This window comes from Rhynchophorus ferrugineus, unplaced genomic scaffold, assembly GCF_030347505.1.
Source record: "Rhynchophorus ferrugineus isolate W39M unplaced genomic scaffold, kcgeb_rfMv2 rfM1, whole genome shotgun sequence".
Classification (NCBI taxonomy): domain Eukaryota; kingdom Metazoa; phylum Arthropoda; class Insecta; order Coleoptera; family Curculionidae; genus Rhynchophorus; species Rhynchophorus ferrugineus.
The window spans coordinates 58,370,934-58,391,251 of NW_027472580.1; the positions used below are offsets into that span (position 1 = coordinate 58,370,934).

General features: G+C 31.1%; 1 protein-coding gene and 1 pseudogene across 1 annotated transcript in view; one reads left to right on the plus strand and one right to left on the minus strand.

The window, feature by feature from the left end:
- tkv (serine/threonine receptor kinase thickveins) overlaps nucleotides 1–20,318 on the minus strand; it is a 305,330-nt gene that overhangs the window by 170,677 nt on the left and 114,335 nt on the right. The gene's annotated exons all lie outside the window — the stretch shown is intronic.
- Nucleotides 10,050–10,927, plus strand: LOC143200715 (uncharacterized; annotated as a pseudogene).

Below are 20,318 nucleotides of genomic sequence, written 5' to 3' on the forward strand. Positions count from 1 at the left end.
ATCACTTAAACATTTAATGAGTTGATGTTGATAGCGTCAATAAATAGTTTCATTCTATTTCAACAGCTCAAAGCACAATACGTTATATATATATATATATATATATATATATATATATATATAACGGACTCAATTCATGTGGTACTCATTTACGGTAATCCTTGTTCTTGAATTACTTTAATAGAATCGAAACATTTTTATGACATTACACAAAAATCAGGCCAAATCAGACTCAAAATCAAAAATCTTTACTGGTTAGTTACAAAATACTCTCAGCTTGACCTAAAATCAAATCGATTGGTTTATCAGTCTACACAGACTTATGGGATTCAAATATGCGGTTGCACTAAAACATCAAACCAATTAGTAATCAATGCTTATCCCTACGTAACCAACGAAAAGTTACACGATGGCCTTGAAATCAAATGGATTTAGGAAGTTATTCAAGATTTCACGTTAAATCATGAAATAAGGTTACTAAATTAGAGCAGCATAAAAGCAAGGCAGGTTTTGGATAACATGCAGGAACTTAGAAGAGTGAAACGAACTTAAATTTTAACTTTATCTTAGGTAGTCTAATTAAATTTTAATTTGAGAAATACATACAGAAGTATTTATCCTACATTCGTCTTGCATGTATATTGTTGAAGCAACAACAGAACAATAGAAATAAACTAATTTTATAGCATTAATATTGTACTAAGCAAATCTAATTTAAGACGTAACCCATCCATCTAGGAACCACCAATCTAGGAACAGGAATATTAATTATTATATTACAATCATAACCAATAAATTCAGTTTTCCAGTTTTTTATATCGATATTTTTTTAAGCCAATATTTTTCGGTATTTTTTCCAAAAAATTAAAATATTTTGTACTAATTAAAATAAAAAATTATGTTTAACAAAAATAATTAATTTTTTGGAAAAAATATCGAAAAATATTGGCTTACAAAAATATCGATATACCGGCCAAAAATATCGATATAAAAAACTGTAAAACTGAATTTATTGGTTATGATTGTAATATAATAATTAATATTCCTGTTCCTAGATGGGTGGTTCATAACAGATTATTAGTATTTTCAACGCAACGATTCCCACAAGTGACCGGAAATTCCCTGGCAGAAAAACGGGAGTTCATTCGGGCGTTGTCTTAAAAGCACCATCCCATCTATACGGAGTGTACGAAATAGGCGCCCATAAATCTGGCGCCGACCGACACCATATTCCCAGCCGGGGGGCAATAACGTCACGTCAGTCGGCCGGCACTACACAAAAATTAATAATAAAATTTGCGGTTGCGGCAACAAGTGCGCTACGACGCGACGGCCCGATACCTGTTGGTTTAGGCCCAACACCATAGTTGCGCTAATTGGTTTTGGTCGAGGACATTCAGAAGGGATCTGAGATCGTCTGAAGTCGATGTTACCGCACAATTACATGAATTGAGGAATAACTATAGTAGCTATTGGCTTCCGATTTATAACATTGATATCAGATTAATGTGCGTTCAAGCAGAAAACTAGCAAGAAAATAACAGTCATTGATTATAATAGATAACGAAAATATATAGCCCTATAATACATTTGCTTTATTTTCAATGCATACATGTAGGTTCAGAAATTAACTCTTATATATTTATTTGGCTTATAGTTGTAGAATTTGTATTATTTTTCATGATTTTCGTTGGTTTCAACGGGTCAATGTTGGTAGTCTGTATCGGTTATGTTCTTCTGACAATGTCTGTTTGCTTGTTGTTTATTATTAGTATATTATAGTATTATTCAGTCACCAATACTAAGTCACAGTCGCCAAAAAGCATAATTTTGACCTAAAATTACTTTTAGTGAAGAGGAGCCTTCTTGGCTGAATGGATATATTGACAAGGATAATTTCCTTATATTCAAGTACGCCAGTCCAGATTGGCTTTACCAGTTGACAATACAGCAAAAAATAAATATTAAACAAAATAAATATTGGCAAATATTCTACAGTGCTTTTTTGAAAACGACATTAGTTGTTGGTCAATGACGACCATAGATAACGATGACCATCAATTTGTTTTGATTTAAAATTGGATAATCTAGATATTGACGATATGTGATTTCAACAAGACAGTGTTGTCAAACAGCGTTTGTCCCACAGTGGACATCTTTAGGTTATCTTTCGCAGAGGTAACGTGAATATGCCACCGAGATCGTGCGATTTAATTCGGCTGGAATTCTTCTTGAGGATTTTTCTGAAATCAAAGGTCTGTGTTAATAGTCTCTATAAACAGAAGTTCTTAAAATAAACATAACTAGGCAATTGCTCAATGGCTCATTGGCATGGTATTTCGGACTACAATATGAGCAAATTGTTACCGCAGAACTAGAAAAAAGTGCTAAATTTCCTTATATGATATAACTAGGGAAGATTTAGGAGCGTTATAATTTAAGTTACTCAGATTTAGCTAATTTTTTTTTCAATAATCCACAATCGAGTTGTCAATTGAAGTTATAAAATAACGAAACAAATATCTTGAATGTTATGGATTTGTTTTCAATAAAAGGTCAGTAGTAGTAAGCTAATTTTTGTATATCTGATGCTTTGGGTTAAAAAGCTTCAACATTAGTTACAGCTTTTGTATGTTAAAATATACATATATCGAAAATTGTGTGGTGTTTATGGTGGCAAGTGATTAACAAGTGCGAGTGGTTTTCGTTCCGAACATTTCGATGTTAAAAATAAACTTCGTATTGGCCGACCAATCGCTGATAAAATCTCGTGACACGCCTTGCAACTAATCATCGACAATACCACAGTTTTGAACAATTTGCATAAGACTGGGTAAAAGAAGAAATTGGATGCTTACTCGATATTAACAGTTTTCATTTGTGAATAGGTGCTACAATTAAACGAAATCGAGCCATTTTAAAACTAAAGATTACGGGCGATGCCAAGAGAGGCGATGCTAAATGTTTGGAGGAATTGTAAAAGAATTGTTCATCAGAAGCTGCTCGAACCTGACCAAGCTATTATTTCGACTCTCCATGGTGATCAAGTAATGCGATTGAAGCAAGCCATTAAAAGAACAACATTAGACCGGAATAATTTTAGTAACTCAGCAAATATTTCGAGAGTTGTCTACACAGTCCACCTATAAGAGACCTATGTGGGAATTGGGCACGCGACAATCACTAAAAAGCAGAAGCATTTGCTGAATATCTAGAAAAAACTTTCAAACCAAACGAAACTGATATTGGACATAATTTGCCGGACATAGAAGCTGAAAATTCGATGATTGAATTAGTCACGTCGAAAGAGTTAACCAAAGTTATTAAAACTGACATTAACCCCAGGAAATCACCAGGCTACGATTTAATAACCGGAGAATTACTGTAAAATCTACCAAGAAAGGGAATTACAAAACCCACTAATTTAATCAATACAGCATTTAGATTAAAATATGTCCCAGACTTTTGGAAGATGGCGGAAACTATAATGATCCCAAAACCTGGGAAGTCACCAAACGAGATAAAAGCCTATAAACCTATATCACTGCTGCCAGTAATATCTAAGGTTTTTGAAAAACTCCTGTTGAAAAGAATAAAACTGATCATAGAGAAAAAAAAACTTAATACCAACACACCAGTTTGGGTTTATTAACAAGCACTCAAGAATTGACCAGGCCCACAGAATAACAGATGTTATTGAAAAAGCCTACGAAAGTAAAAAAGTATGCTCAGCTATATTATTAGATGTAGCACAAGCTTTCGATAAGGTTTGGCACGAAGGCCTTTTTCATGAACTACAAAAAATGCTACCAAAACAACACACCGAACTATTAAAATCATACATTACAACCAGAATGTTTAGAGTCAACCAAGAAGAAGCTTATTTTACAATAAAATAAGCTAAAGCGGGTGTACCACAAGGAAGTGTACTGGGACCAATGCTTTATTTACTTTACACTTGTGATATACCACAAATGGAAAATATCGCGATGGCTACATTTGCTGATGATACTGCGATTATAGCTGTATATATGTCAATAGTGAAGTAGCCTCACGAAAATTACAACAGGCAAGTGACAATATAAATAATTGGACACAAGCTTAGAAAATAAAAATTAATGAAAGTAAATCTGTACATGTGCAGTTCACCTATAAACAGACCGTACAAGCACCAATAACATTAAATAATACTATCATTCCATATAGCAATAACGCAAAATATCTCGGCATGAATCTCGATGCAAAACTTCGCTGGACGGCACATATAAAGAAGACTGGAAGTTCTGCAAAGAGTAACATAAATAAAATACAAATTTTTCAGAATAAAGTCCTGAGAGGTATTGTGGGTGCACACAAATACTATAGGACTGATTATCTACATTGAGACCCTTAGATACCCACAGTCAGTCAAGAAATTAAGAGAACTGCAAGGTGGCATGAGGAAAGACTCCATTCTCACGAGAATATTGAAATATTGCAGCTTTTGGATACAACCAGAACAGGAGACAGACTCAAAAGAATCAAACCATCTGAACATGTGTAATTTTGTGTAGTGAGGTGCATATATTAAAATATACAGCAGTCACATTTATAAACATTATTTCAGCTGACTGAGACTGAGATAGGGCCGATGGTCCTCCTAGTTATATATCTAGTTTTAAGTTATCATAAAGACAAATTGTAGGTTAGACGGAAACGACTAGTAACAATTTATTAATTAAATAACTTAAAAATTTAATATTTAGTCAAGTAAATGTTCCCCTAGTACATGCTTAATACAAAATATTATTGAAAACAATAACTAAATATTTTACTAGGACATCTTTTGTTAAATGCTAGAAATCAATTCTAACTTTATATTTATTTATACTGTATACTTAATTAATACTTTCGCATTCTATTCTATTCTAGGTACAAGAATACGTTTTAATACATTCCCCTAACCCAATGGTCCGTAACAAGCCCCCGCGTGATAATCCCTCGTTATTAACGCGTTATTTAAAATTATCGGAATTTCTTCCTCGCGTCATCCTTCTCATTACCCCATTCACAGCAGGATGCTCCATTGAATTAGATATCGATGACATTAAAGTTAATAACTGACTAAGTCACGCCAATTACTCCCGCTAGAAGGCGATATAAAGACCCCCTTAGGCTAAGCACGAACTGGTTTGAGCGTCACATCGCCACCCCTAATGAATTTGCCCGTAATAAATGTCGTTGTAAATACTCAATTTCTAGACGTCAGACTGAGAAACAACTTTTGCAAGGAAGAATAGGCTGACGCATCGCTATAAACTCTCGCAAAATGTAAATTCCTCCGTTTCAAAGACCACATAAAAGACTGGCTTAACTCACTGTCGTACCAAACCGAGAAACTAGTCGAGTTATGGTCAAGGATACGTATACAGTAAGCGGTTTTTCTTTTCGGTTACTTGTTTAGTTAACGACAACGAACTTGAAAAAAAAACGGCATAGTTGATGGTTGTATGTAACAATCGAGTTCAGTTATTAAAAAATGTATTATTTTTCTCTTGTAAATTGCTACATCATACTTAAATGCAATTATAGATACAGCATATAGAAAACCAATCACATAGGGAAATTAAATTATATTGATCCAAATAGTTCTTCTTGTATAAGTAAAACATAATCGAAGATTATCAGATTGCAAGTAAAGAAAACAATATGCATCTGTAATATACATATAAGTGTTATTGTGTTAATCAAATTTTTTTTTTCGGAAAATGCTCTCTGATACAAATGTATTAATGCAAAATAAATTACAGGCACATTTAGTTCAACAGCAAATAAAAATAACAATGTCAAGCAAATCAAATTATATAAGGGTGTTGTTTGTATGGTATGGTACAAATATGGTTCAACAACAATCATTTAATTGGACTACCACAATCCGATAGATTTGGAAAAACAATTAAAACATAAAAACATAGATAAATTTGCTTTTAACATAAAAAATGAAAACAACTAGTGCAAGATACAATTCTAAATATTCAAAATCAGCTTTTAAATATGATGATGCCAACATTACAGTTTGGAGGATATTTGGCCAAGAGGTGGAGTTGTAAAAATTGAAAATGTTATGGTTCTAGAATCTACAAACCTAAATATTTCAAAGTACAAATGCTCTGAAATACACAGATAAGTTAATATATTCTTTTTCACAGGAATACTGCTTTCATCAAACTATTCTGTTCCATTGTGTTACTCTCGACTAAAACACTGCTGCTCGGAATCCTTAAAAATGAATTACATAATATGGTTTATATATTGATTTTCTTTCTTTCTTTAAAAACATGACTGATATGATTTTCCGATTAAGTAGTGGTAAACATATGCAGTGAATTATTTTCAAAACGGAAATATCCTTGATCTGTTCAATATATGAAATCTAGTTTAGAAAAAGCATTAATAGGTTTGTTTGCCTGCTGGTATCCCCATACTTATATATCTAGAAGACCTGTACCCTCTGATACTCAGTACTTTACTCAGATAGATGGAGAAGGAGATATAAATAATTCAAATACATATAATGATAAAATTTAAAATAGGACTAAAAAAGAATAGAAAATAGGACCATATACTTCATATCTAAATGTACTAGTAGGGAAAGAAAAAAAAGAAAGTATCAGATAGCATATTGTAAAAAAACTCGTTATTACATAATAAAATAAACCATTACTGAAGTCCTAAGTCATAATATCAGATTTAACTACAATGGGTAATGAATAAGAATATCTTAAAATGCTTTCCGATTGTAAAACCGATGACAAAAACAGGAAAAACTTACACAATATTAGGTATTTAACCTTTAAGCCACAGTTTTTTGTTAATTTACCTGAGAGTTTGTTAAGATCTCGTAATTAATTCACTTTATATCATATCATGTATTAAATATTTTCTACACTTAGTTTTTATTGCTCGTATTTGGAGAGTTGAGACTGAAATATTATTAATATTGTAACTATACATGAAAATTAATGGAGTGTCTAAACTATGGAAATAGGCAGATTGCATTATCAATCTAGTAATTATAACCGAATTAGTACTTTTAAGTAATTGAAATAAAATGACATTTTACATCATGTCTTACAATAAAGATATTTAAATCATATACATAAATATATTATATATTTAGGGAAAGGTAAGTTTTTTAAAATTAATACTCGATGAATATATGAAGTGTATTCAAAAAGACCAACAAAAGAGAAACAAATTTATTGTCATGACCATTAGTGACAATAACCCATTAAATAATTTTCCTAATTATAATACTGAGCGAAAAGTAATTCTAAAGAAGATCTTAAAGTAGTACCATTAGCACAATTAACATTCCCTGATCATGATAATTAATATAAGAACTTGCTTATCATTACTATCTTGAGCTTTCAAAACTGCTCTACAAGATAAGGGCAGAAAATAATATACATTTTCAAAACTACAACTTCAACAATTTAGATAACGCTGACAGCTCTTTTTCTACATTTCTAACGTTTTATGATCCCCTAAGGTGAACGTAAAATGAGTTTTTACAACAAAAGGTGATTTAAACAACACTATTAGAAAGTTGATAAAAAATGTTATTTCAATTTGCAAAAAAAATATTTCTCAGAGATCAAGACATTTAAAGTTTTAGACAAAAGACTTTTTATTTTGTTTATGAGTAGAGAAATAAAACAAATAACATTAAATTATTCTAATTACTTTCTTCCTTAATAAGTATACAAAAAAAAAACAATAAAGTATATGTTTATTACATGTTTGTCTTCTGTATGTTAATCACTCATTTCAAAAAGGTTGGTATTCCACATTTACCTTAAGTCATCATAACTTATATGGATAACAATATAGTTAACAATTTAACCATACTCTTGTTTATTAACTATTCCTTTCTTTATAAAATCGGTAATATTGAATTAAATAAAGTTGTTTTTAATTGCTAGTATTTTATGTACATCGTTTCAACAAGAAGCCACTTTTTCGGTTAAAATTACATAGTTTCATAGCGAGTGCAGTGTGGTATTGGAGGATCATAAGTTTGTTCTGTTTTGAATTTGCTCATTACCGTAATATTTATTAAGAAAAGAATACACGTTGATGTTGAATCGGCAGTTGCGTGGAAGCATTGCTGAAAAGTTCGGGCAAAAATATTATAGTTTAACCTGTAAGGTCATCAAAGGTGTATTGAAGATACTCAAAGCCTCCTAGTCATGAAATGTTAGAATAAGGAAACATCCATGCTTTGAAAAACATCGCTATGCTGTTGATTCCTGACACAATTACTGCAACTTATAGGAGCAAAAAAAGTGAACTGAAGTTGCTGTGAGTTCACCTAGTCTATTGGAATTTGAGCAGAAGCTTGTAGTTCAGACTGTACTGTTTAAAGTATAGATACCATAGGCGTATTGCAGTAGATCAGTTGTTCAGTCGTAGAATATGATAATATGGGGACACCAAAACTTCATATAGGCTATACAAAACAAAACTAGGATAAACAAATTACAATTCAAATGATCATCAATAGCAAACCAGTGTGTGTGTCAGAGTGTTCATTCAATACACACGAATAATTTTACTATAAATGTAAGTTTTTAAACACGTGTACCCCGGTCGTTTTGTCAAAAAAGTTAGTGTGTGTTATATAGTGTGTTAAAAAGTGCTAATAGTATGGTTGATCCGGCCATGGTTATTGCAGGAGTGAAGTGTTTATACATTATTAGGGTTTCATTTAATTCATTTCTTTCCGTTAAAATTAAATAAAACCTCTAGTAAATTACTTTTTTACACATTTTATAACTTCGAGTAAAGCGAAATGAAGTTCCCTGATATACAGCTGCATTTGTGGATTATATCGTAATATTATAAGTTGGAAATAATAATTCTGAAGATGTTAATGAGTGTAGTATTTATTAATCTGTTACATAATTGAAAAAAAAGTAGAGAATCAAATAGAATGAAAACAACTCATGTTTATGTATCTCATATTTACAAATAAAACTAACGACCAAATACCAACGAGAATGACATACCAATTTACTTAAAATAATTAACTACTATTAGAGGCTCTACTGGAGGGTCCATTAAACAAAAATTAGATACATTAAAATGTAGTAGCCTGTCGGTAAGGACTATAGTTTCTCGAGTTTAAGTAACATAGTGTAAAAGAAACCGTTGCCAAAGAGATAAATAATCATATGCGCCTACTTGAACACGTAAAAATCGATGCCATCAAGCTGTCTGATGACATTTGAGAAAGTAACTCAGGACAGTGGAGATAACTTGAGAATAAGACGGTAACTCAGTTAGTTGGGTGATCGTACTATCTAGGCTTTACCAATAGCTGCCCATATGGACCCACCGTAACATTTAATGTTAATATTAAGTTTACCGACTTATCTGCATTCATACCCAGCTCGGTTATTAGATTGAATTGGAATGTATACTCTGGTCTATAGACAATTGGGATAATGAGACTAATTAATAATCACAAAAATATTCTATTTATCAAATAAAATAGGATTAACGGATTTACAAAAATACATTTATTTTCACATTCAGGTCGAGATAATTTATTTGATAGATGACAGCCAGAAATTCAGTAATCCGTTATGATAACTTCAATTCCATTCCAGAGCGAAATACGTCATTATATATGACGAATGCTACAAGGATGTCGGAAAAATCTATCTATATATCCTATTTTCATAAATTGGATTATGTAGGTTATTAGTTTATTGTTCACTATCATTTAGGAGGGACTATATACACGTACAAATATAACACGATTCTACGAAAATATTTTCGTTCTTTGTCCTAAAGTTTATTTTATGATTGTCCGCTTAGTTATGAACAAAAACGAAAATAAAATACCTTCTTTTTTGGTATAAAGTTTGCTTTTGTAATAGTTACAGTAATAATACTCATATCTGAATTTTTTATAAATTGTAGTTATTTTTAATACATTTAAAAATACGGCGCAATCAGAGTGGGATTCAAACGTTCCAAACGATGGCACTAGAGTGATAAATATGATAAATAACGATGAGGTGTTTTCTACAAATCTAGAATACCTTAAAATATCGTCGCGAAATTGTAAATATGATGCTGATGCATTTTGTTATATATGTGAGCAATTTATTAAAGTTCGAGACGTAAAATACGAATTAAATACATCTCATGTTCTCTATGAAGCCTACGAAGCATATTTTAAATGTAGTGTTCGGAATAAAGACAGAACATGGGCTCCACGTGTTGCTTGTAATAATTGTAAAAGATTTTTGGAAGATAATCAGCAAATTTTAATTAAATGGTGAATTAAATATAATAGACATACTAAATTCTATTTCTATATTTTAGGTTGGTATCAAGGTGAGAAAAGGTCAATGAAATTTGTAACACTAAGAATCTGGCGAGAACCAAAAATCACGTTAACGACTGCTACTTTTGCATTGTGAATCCGAGTAAAAGACGAATGGGGTAAAATGCAAAACCTAACGAACATTCTGATCTGGAATCCGCTTCTGCTCCAGTTTCATATGATCTGACACGACCAGTACCTGAGCCACCGAAAAAATTATCGCGGAAAAGTAGCTCATCTCTTAGTTCTCATAAAAGTAATTCCGATAAGGAGTTTCTACCTGCACCAGAGCAATCAAAACACCATCTTATTACTACTGAAGATTTTAGTAATTTAATTTGGGATTTAAATTTGCCAAAAAGTAAAGCAGAGCTTATGGGCTCTCGCTTAAAACAGTGAAATTTGCTTGATCATGTTAATATCACGGATCAGCGGACTAGGCATGAAATATTCTCAACATTTTTCACCAAAGAATATGGACTTTGTTTTTGCAATGACATAAAAGATATGGTCGAAGAAATTTGCGTGCCTTGTATTCCTAGCGAATAGCGTTTATTCATTGACAGCTCTACAAAAAGCTTAAAAGCTGTTTTATTACACAACGAAAATAAATTCCTATCTCTTCCAATTGCTCACGCAGTACATCTTAAAGAAAATGATGAAGGTGTTAAAATTTTGCTTCAATTTGTAAAGTATTGCTAATACAACCGGTAGCTGATTGGATATTTTAAAATGGCGGGTTTTTTTATGGGATAGCAAGCGGATGCTAAGCACTATACTCAATGGTCATGGCCTGTAAGAACAGAACTTTGTATCGGGAAAGAAAACGTAAAATTTGATTGTTGAAGCAGAGAAAGTGTTAATGCCGTCTATGCGCATTAAGTTAGGGTTAATGAGACAATTTGTTAAAAAAACTGGATCAAACCTCAGAAGCGTTTGAATATTTCAGGACATTTTTTCCGAAATTATCAGAAGCAAAGGTTAAGTCTGGGGTTTTTGTTGGCCCGCAAATCAGACAGATTTTCGTCGATGAAAAATTTCTAACGCTGCTGAATCGTACTCAAAAAGCGAGTTGGAACAATTTCAAAGCAGTCGTTTCTGGATTTTTAAGAAATAACAAAGCGGAAAACTACAAAAAGCTAACTAGCTTTTCATATATTATATATATGAATATTATATATATATATATATATATATATATATATATTATATATATATTCATATATAATAATATATAGAGAAAATATTCAAAAAATTTTAAGGCCATGGGCTGCAAGATGACATTAAAAGTTTATATGTTGGATACTCATTTAGATAAATTCGCTTTTAATAATATCGATATTAAAAACTAGGATTTTCGAAGGAGATTATTGAACTATTGTTTTGACACTATTTCACAATTTGAATCTTGCATGGTTTGATGTTTCTTAAAATATTGATCTATCGAAATATCGATATTTATTTCCGCGCCCGAAATTCTTATTACACGCTACAAGAGCTGTGAAGGATACAGTGTTGCAGCTCGTATTTGAAGTTCTGCGGAACCAGCTTACTTAACAGACAAAGCGCTTTCTGATTACCACTTATTATATGTTGTTATGCCAGAAAAATGAGAAAAGGTTGTAGAAAATATTCAAAAAAATTTTAAGGCCATGGGCTGCAAGATGTCATTAAAAGTTCATATGTTGCATGCGCATTTAGATAAATTCAAAAAAAGAGCAAGGAGAACGTTTTCACCAGGACATTATGAGCTTCGAACAACGTTATCAAGGCCAGTACAATGAAAACATGATGGGAGACTATATTTGGGGTTTATTGAGGGATAGTTTATCAAAGGAAAAGTAAAAGCGTGCACTTTTAAATTATTTTCTACTTCTTTGTTATTTTGACTTAATAAAAATAATTAAAAGTAAACCTTAATAAAAATAATTAAAATGTTCATTTAAGTGGTTTTATTTTCAATTAAAAATTAACACCACAGATTTTGAAAAATATCGTTCAAGCGGTTTCCTAAATAAAAAAGCAAACTTTTTCATGCCATATGTCTTTTTTTGTCTAATTACGGCCTAAAGAATTGGAATTTAGTGCTTTAAAGTCAAAGTAAAATTTTGTGTTGATCCGTGTAATCAATGTTCCAAACCTATACAAAATTTAAAATGAACTAAACTAATAAACTATTTAACTATAAACTTAATTATTAGAAAGGTGTGGCTGGTATAGCTGGTATAAAAATAATTCACAAATAAATATTCGTATCTTATCTCATGTTACATAGACATATATATATTTTATTATAATATACTAAATTTTCGGTAAATATACGTCTATAGAGGCTATTTTTTATCAAGGTTAAAACTCGGTGGTTTTTTTATCATTATGTTAATAATGCAAATGTATACCCTACGTTTTATTAAGATCTAAAATTACTGTTCTGCGATAAGACGATCATTGCCCGTGCCAAACTTGATAAAATCTCGCTGAAAAAAATTACTCTTACCGTTACCGCTCTATATCCTCCTCATTAAGGATAATTTTTCTGCTCAATTATAAATTTAAAATGCAATTTAACCATATTTGCGAAGACTACGTGGTCCGTAATAGTGGCCAGTCGGAATGACGCGGGTCTGACCAGGGGAAAATTATTTTTACGGTGTTTGATTTTAACCACCGCGACTAAAAAAATACGTTTAATTAGCGATGTCTGATGAGGTTTTTTAACAGTACTTTTACAGTTTCGAAATTAACTATTACGGCGGAGGAAGTTTTTGCAAAAGCGTATCGTTTAATTACTCACGCAAAATTAAAGAAAATCGGAATTTTATGAGTATATTAGTTTGAATAACAGTATATCTAATAATTTATACAGTTATGGAAATTGTCCTTTTAATTACCTATAAATACATAATTTAATATATTGAATATAGGTAGCGTTCAGAAAGACAGCTTAAAAAAACAGTATCAAATAATGGATTTTGAGAATTATCAATACAGATTTATTTATACTTATGTCGATCGTTTAACAAGTTCTTAGATGATCAAAAATACAATGTTCGTATCATTGAAAATGGCTTGTTTTTAATTATTATAACTATTTAACTAACTAAATTAACGTATTATAACTCACTCTGCAGCGATATTTTTGATGAAGAGATTTCTGAGTTACAGTTATATTTAAAATGCGATTCGTCCCCAACCTTCATGGAGTCTAGACGTATTTTCTCCTTCCAAAAACGACTCCCTACAAATATTACAAAAAAAATTGTATTTTATACCTCGGTATCCATCTCGATGGTAAGTTAAATTGGAAACATAAAGTTAGACAAAAAGCGGTGTACATCTATACTATACTGGTTAGTTAGACATGAGGCTGCACTAAAACATCAAACTAACTAATAAGCGAACGCTGCCAAAACACGAACAAAGTCCTACGATTAATTGCCAGTGGTTATCGGTAAGTAACCAATGAAGAGCTGCAGCATAACCTCGAAATAAAATTAATTTACGAAGTTATCTAACATGTTGTATTAAAATATGAAATATATGTAATACAGGTACTGGACAACACGCCGGAAATAAAAAGACTGAAGCGAAGCAAACCACAAGAATTTGTATAGTATATAGTGTTACTATTAAGTTCAGCTTAAGTACTTCAATTTAATTTTAAATTGGGAAATACATACGACGTACTAATCTCATAATCGCTTTGTTTTGTATTGATGCAAGTTCAACAGAACAGTTGTAATAAATTAAAACTATATTAAGCATATCTAATGTCAGATGTAACTAATAAAAAAATATATTTGAAATGCTTGGCGGCCAAAGACATCAAAAAGAAGAATTCAATGAAGTTCATGGCGTATCTTCATGTGTTTATATTAAATGCTTGCATGTATTTTGATCAGCGACACTAATTAAAATATCAAAATATCAATGTAAATAAGTGTAGCTGTGAAACTCGATGATTTTAACGTTTCTCTATATAAAATAACGGTTTTCACTTAAACACACAAATCAACTGCACACAAATCTCAGAACCTTTATATCCCAAATCGGATTTGGTTTCAATGAGTTACAAGTGGTGAGTTTACTGTCAATGGTAAAGAAGGGTCTGGAAGGCTAAGAAATCCCGTTTAAGCTATCAAAGAACTTTCAGACAGCTTAGTAATTGATGAACCAACTGTTTTCAGATGTCTATGTGCAACGGAAAATATTTAATAGGGAGAATGGCTGCCCCACAAATTGAATTTATTGAAAATGCCATTTCAAGTCATTTACATCATCGCTTACCAGTCAAAAAACGTTTTCTATGGCCTATTGCGGCTGGTGGCGAAAAGTGTACGCATCTATGGTACTAAGAGTGCAAAAAATCAAAGAATATATAGATATCAACACTGAAGTGGAATATTCATGGGCAAATTTTGGTCAGCATGTGGTAGGATCAGCAAGGTGTTATGTATTGTGAGTTGATAAAACAGAATGAGATAGTTACTGCAGATATCTGCCGATGTCAGTCGAAGAGGTTAAAAGATGTATTGATGAAGAAATACCAGCAATAACCAGTAATAGACTCAAAGTTACCCTCTTCTATAACAAAGGTCGGCCTGATACGCCAGGGATATCGAAAAAATATCGATATATTTCCTCGATGTTTTTTTGCCCGTAAATAAGAGTATCGAATTTTTAGGAGATTATTGATTTCCAAGGAGATTATTGAACTTTTGTTTTGACATTATTCCACAATTAATGAATATTAAATGGTTTGATATTTTTAAAATATCGATCTATCGAAATATCGATATTTTTTTCCGTGCCCAAAATTCTTACTACACGCTACAAAAGCTGTGAAGGATACACTGTTGCAGCTCGTATTCGAAGTTCTGCGGAACCAGTTTACTTAACAGACAAAACGCTTTCTCATTACCACTTATTATGTGCTGCTATGCCATAAAAATGAGAAAAGGTTGTAGAAGATGACGGAAAATATTATTATTGCTACTAATAATAATTGTATTAATTTTTCTCAATGTTTTTTAAATGAACAAAATTATCACAATACATGCAAGCACCTAATAATTGGACAAGATAGTTTTACAACAACTTAGACGTATTGACAAAGGATCAAAGTTATTTGGGAAATCTAGTGGAGTCGACTATTTCTGAATTATTTATAAAATGCGGCGATAAATATATATAGTGAAAAAGATTTCGCCAAGATGAGTGTCCGTTACTGACTATCCTATCACTAGTTTATAACCACAACTGTGTGGTGGAATCTAAGGATTTAAAAGCTTTCTTATATTCTCAGTAGTTTTTAGGCCGATACATATTTATTGCTAAAATGCTGATATACTATTAAAATGTATATGTTTCTCATACAAATAACTAATTAAGGCAAGGTGTTCTTTAAGACGAAGGTAGTGAAACCATGATGGATGTCTACGATATATGCACTGGTTATACGAAAAAAGGAAAAATTAATTGGATATTAATGAATGTCGATATTTCACCGACTGATTGGGAAAAGAAAACGCATATTTTCCACTAAATTAGTGTTTAAGCTTAAATACATTTTTAAAGTTTAAATAAACCATTTATGGTCGATACTAATCAATATTAAATATTTGTCCAGGTTTCAATATTTCATAATTTACGATACGCATCGAGTCCCACCAGATACCAAACATAAAACAATTTAGCGTTTCAATTAATAGGGCAGTTTCGCCAAGTGATAATCATGATTATTTCCGCTGGGGATTTTCGAAATAAATCCATTTTTCATCATTTGTTACTATTCTATGCAGAAACTACTTCTTTTAATACCTCTGAAGGAGCATTTCACTCACTGATTTTTCGATTTTTTAATTGTTATTCCATTCATGTAGCATTCAACTTTTCATCTTTGGATCTCTCCCATGGCTTGTAATCGTTCACAAAGCGAGACTCGGCACACATTTAATCTTCCTGTCAATTTTTTGGTGTTGGGTTTTCATCCAATAAGATTTGAAATGTTGCATCTTCAAACGCTTTCGGTCTCCCAGAACGTTCTTTGCATTAAACATTGAAATCACCACATTTAAATTGTTAAAACCACGTTATGTTCATATATATTTTATAGTTGGAGCATGTTCGCTGTTGTTTTGTTTGTATAGGCATACAATGACTTTAAGTAATTTTTTTTCTTCTGAGTAAATAAGAAGAATAATTTGTGCCATAAATGCACGTTTTTAGACACAAATAAAAACTTGACATTTATAAAAAATTGTAAATTTATAACTCTGTTATTTTGGCGTAGCGTAACTTGTGTAATTTTGAGGCTAATGCTAGTACAATCAAATTACGTATATATCAAATCATAACATTTCATACTTATGGTTAGTGAAATCTGTTACAAAAACCGGAAAGTAATTAAGGATACATCTGGTATAACGGCGGAGTAGTATTTTATAACGTTTGAATGTGAAAAAGCCTAAGAAGTATTTTTCTAAAATTCGACTAGAATAACAGAAAAAAAGTAGAACCTAGCAAAAATAATGAAATAAACAATTTTTAACAATAAAACGTAGATTTATTAAAAAATCCACAATTAAAAAAAATTATAAATTGTTTATAGAACACCGGATATTTTTACATATATAAAGTAAACCAAACAGATATTTAGCACAACTATATTTCCATAGTTAAAAATAATACTTAATTATTTTTAATCGCCAAAAACATAGTTACGAATTGGTGTAAACCACTCATTTAATGCATCTAATGCATCACTCACTAGATTCTAATAAATTGTACCAATGCATCCGTATTTATAGAAAAATATTAACGGACTGGTGTTAAACAATCCAAATTTGACGTCAATCCTTAAGTAAACTAAACCAAATTTGTTCGTTATATATCGAGATCTATTGATGTTTAACACTTATGTTAAAGAACACATGTCATGTGTCTTAAACGGAAATACGTGACGACGAACAAATGCTATCGATCATTGTGCTAGGAAGCAAATCCTTTGCCGTGGGTTATTTATAGATATATACAGTTTATTCTCGGGCACTGTTAGTCAAATGAATTCAATGGCGGGTGAATCAATTGTTTGTAAAGAAAGTAACAGACATCGAACATTAAACCGAAATAAGGAATTCCTTTGTTTTGTCTTAATATACAGTCCAATTAAATCAGAAATGAGGTTCAAATAATATTTACCTTTTGTTATTAGAAGTTATTTTAATCAGCGATATCTATTGGCGAAAATGCAAAATATCAATGTAAGCAACTGTGGTAAACAACAAATTGTTTTGACATTCCTTTCGATAAGTGAAAATCGAAGTCTAATATCAAAGTGATACCAAATAGTATTTTCAAAATTCTTTTTTCAAGGCTTTTATTATTTAATTAGAAAAAGTTGTTCTAGTGAAGTCGGTCGGTTTTGAATTTAAAAATGTTAGTTTTGACGCCAATTATAAAGAACGACCTGAGGGACCAAAAAAGTTCGAAAACAATTAATTGCAAAACCTATTGAAAAAAACAGCTTAAACGTTCAAAGAATCTTTAAATAGCTGCTAAGCTATTTGAAGACTGAAGATGAATCAACCATTTCTCAACGCTTATATAGGATGGGAAAGATCTAAAAGGACTAATGACACAATGGAAACAATAAATTAAACCGTTTCAACATAGCGATTTAATTGCTTGCCAGACAAAAGTAAAAGTCATTGTGAACAAAAAGGTAATAAAGTCTTATTGTACATATGGTGGCATCAACAAAGTGCCTACTGATGTCAATTGAACAAAATTAACGACCTAGTGCTACAAAAAGACCAGCAATAGTGAGTCATATGTTGTAAGATTTGTGAAGGATACCCTGTTGCAGCTAAAATGGGAAGTTCTGGCATAGTCCACCACTCATCAGATATAGCGCCTTACCACTTCTTTAGGACGCTGCAGCTTGGTTTGGCTGGCATACATGTAACAATTGATCGATAATTGGATTACTGCTTTTAAATTGATTGATAGTTTTCGACCGTTCAAAATGGTAAGAAATAAACAGATTATTATATCCATTGAGTAGATTCATTTTATGAGAATGCCTTAAAATTCTATCAATCTGAGAAGATTGCAGCCACTGAAACTAAATATTTGGATAACATTCTTTAGAATTTTCGTGTCAGTAACCGTTAAGGCTGTTTATGTTGTTGATTTAATTAAAAAATTATGAAATATCTATTAAAATATATTATAAATATCATAGATATATCTAAAAAAAAATGTACAGTAAAATGTACTTTAAACTGTTTTTAGTCAATAACTATTTAACTAGTTTCTATACTCTCGCAAGAAACAAACAAATATATTTATTGATAATTTGCACCAATCTCTATTATCAAGTATGCTCTATTATAAAATAGATACGGCTATATGTGATAAAAATGTTTTACTAATACTAAAACATAGTTTCATAAATTGCTGCTTTCTATTATATTTCTGAATTGCAAAAGATACTTTCAAATAATTATATTTAGTTCTAATAATAAAACCATATTAGTAATATAACGGTTTAGAGAGAAAAGTACGAAAATTGGTTTTATCAACATTCAATCAAATTTGTGTAAAAAGAATTAATTTTACTATGGCCTCAAAGGCGCTTTATAAACACATACGGTTAGACATTTTGGTGGCTTACTGATATAATTTCAATAAGAGGAAAACGGTGTTGAGTTGAAACCACAGAAGCAATATGAGATTTTCATCTATTAAACAAATAAAATATTAATTTTTAAATAGAAAGTGATTAAAAGAATAAGTCCAATTTTTCAATAATGGTTATATTAAATATTTGCTATTTTGAAGAAATAAGAAAATAACTGGTTTTTGAAATAGCCAGGTTTGAAAAATTTTTGATAAATATACTAATAAAAATTTAACACAATATGTTGTATAATATTTATAATATAACATTTATAATTTTTTAAATGTTGTTGTTGTTAATATTGTTCTTAAGTTACGTCAAACATAGTTTCAATTTAATACATACGTGGCGGTAGTTAATATTTGATTTGGGTGAATTTGACTTCTTATGGTTGCTGATTTTTACCTGCAATAGAAAAATTGTAATGGTTAGAAATATATACATTACAAAACAATTAATTATTATTTTAGACGGTATTATATTATTGTGTATTTGTTATATTTTACCGTCTATAATTACCCTTTAATTCAAAGCTTAGGGATTGAACCATGAAACTTGGATTACCGGTATTAAACCTACCTACTCTTACCATAAATGGACTACATAAGAGACTATTCTAGAAGACACATCTAGTCTTATTCAATCTGGTTACTAGTTTTTCCAATTTAAATTTATGAATTAATCCAAGTTAATTTCCCCTCAAAATTGTTTTAAGAATTGAAGAATTGAAACAGCCGTGTAAATAATATTTATTTTTTGTTTTGTCATAACGGAATATGCTATTATGTTATGAATTATAACGTTACAGTTTTTTCCATATTCTTCTTGAAAGCGTTTATCTTGATCGATTAAATTTAACGTTGCAACCCAATTTTTGAATACAATTCATTGTTGCCATTAAAGATACTGTGGTGACGTCAGGCCTCTTCTTATAGCGAGCTGGCCACATAATAAGATTGACTAAAACCGATTAAGGGCACGCAGAAAAATAGACAGCATTCTCTTTCAACGTCCAGCATGTTACATTCAATACATTTTTATTAGTTAATTAGTTGTATAATAGTTAGTGTTATTAATAAAGTGTTAAGGGGAACATAGTTTCATTCAATAGATTACACGAAGACCTCCATAACACTATAGTAAGACACTATAACTGAATACAGAGTTGATTGCGGTCCTCTGATCTTAAGTTTAAGCCCATGCTGATCAAAATGCGGTATAATACGAGCTCGTCACAAATAGGATACATTGCTTAAC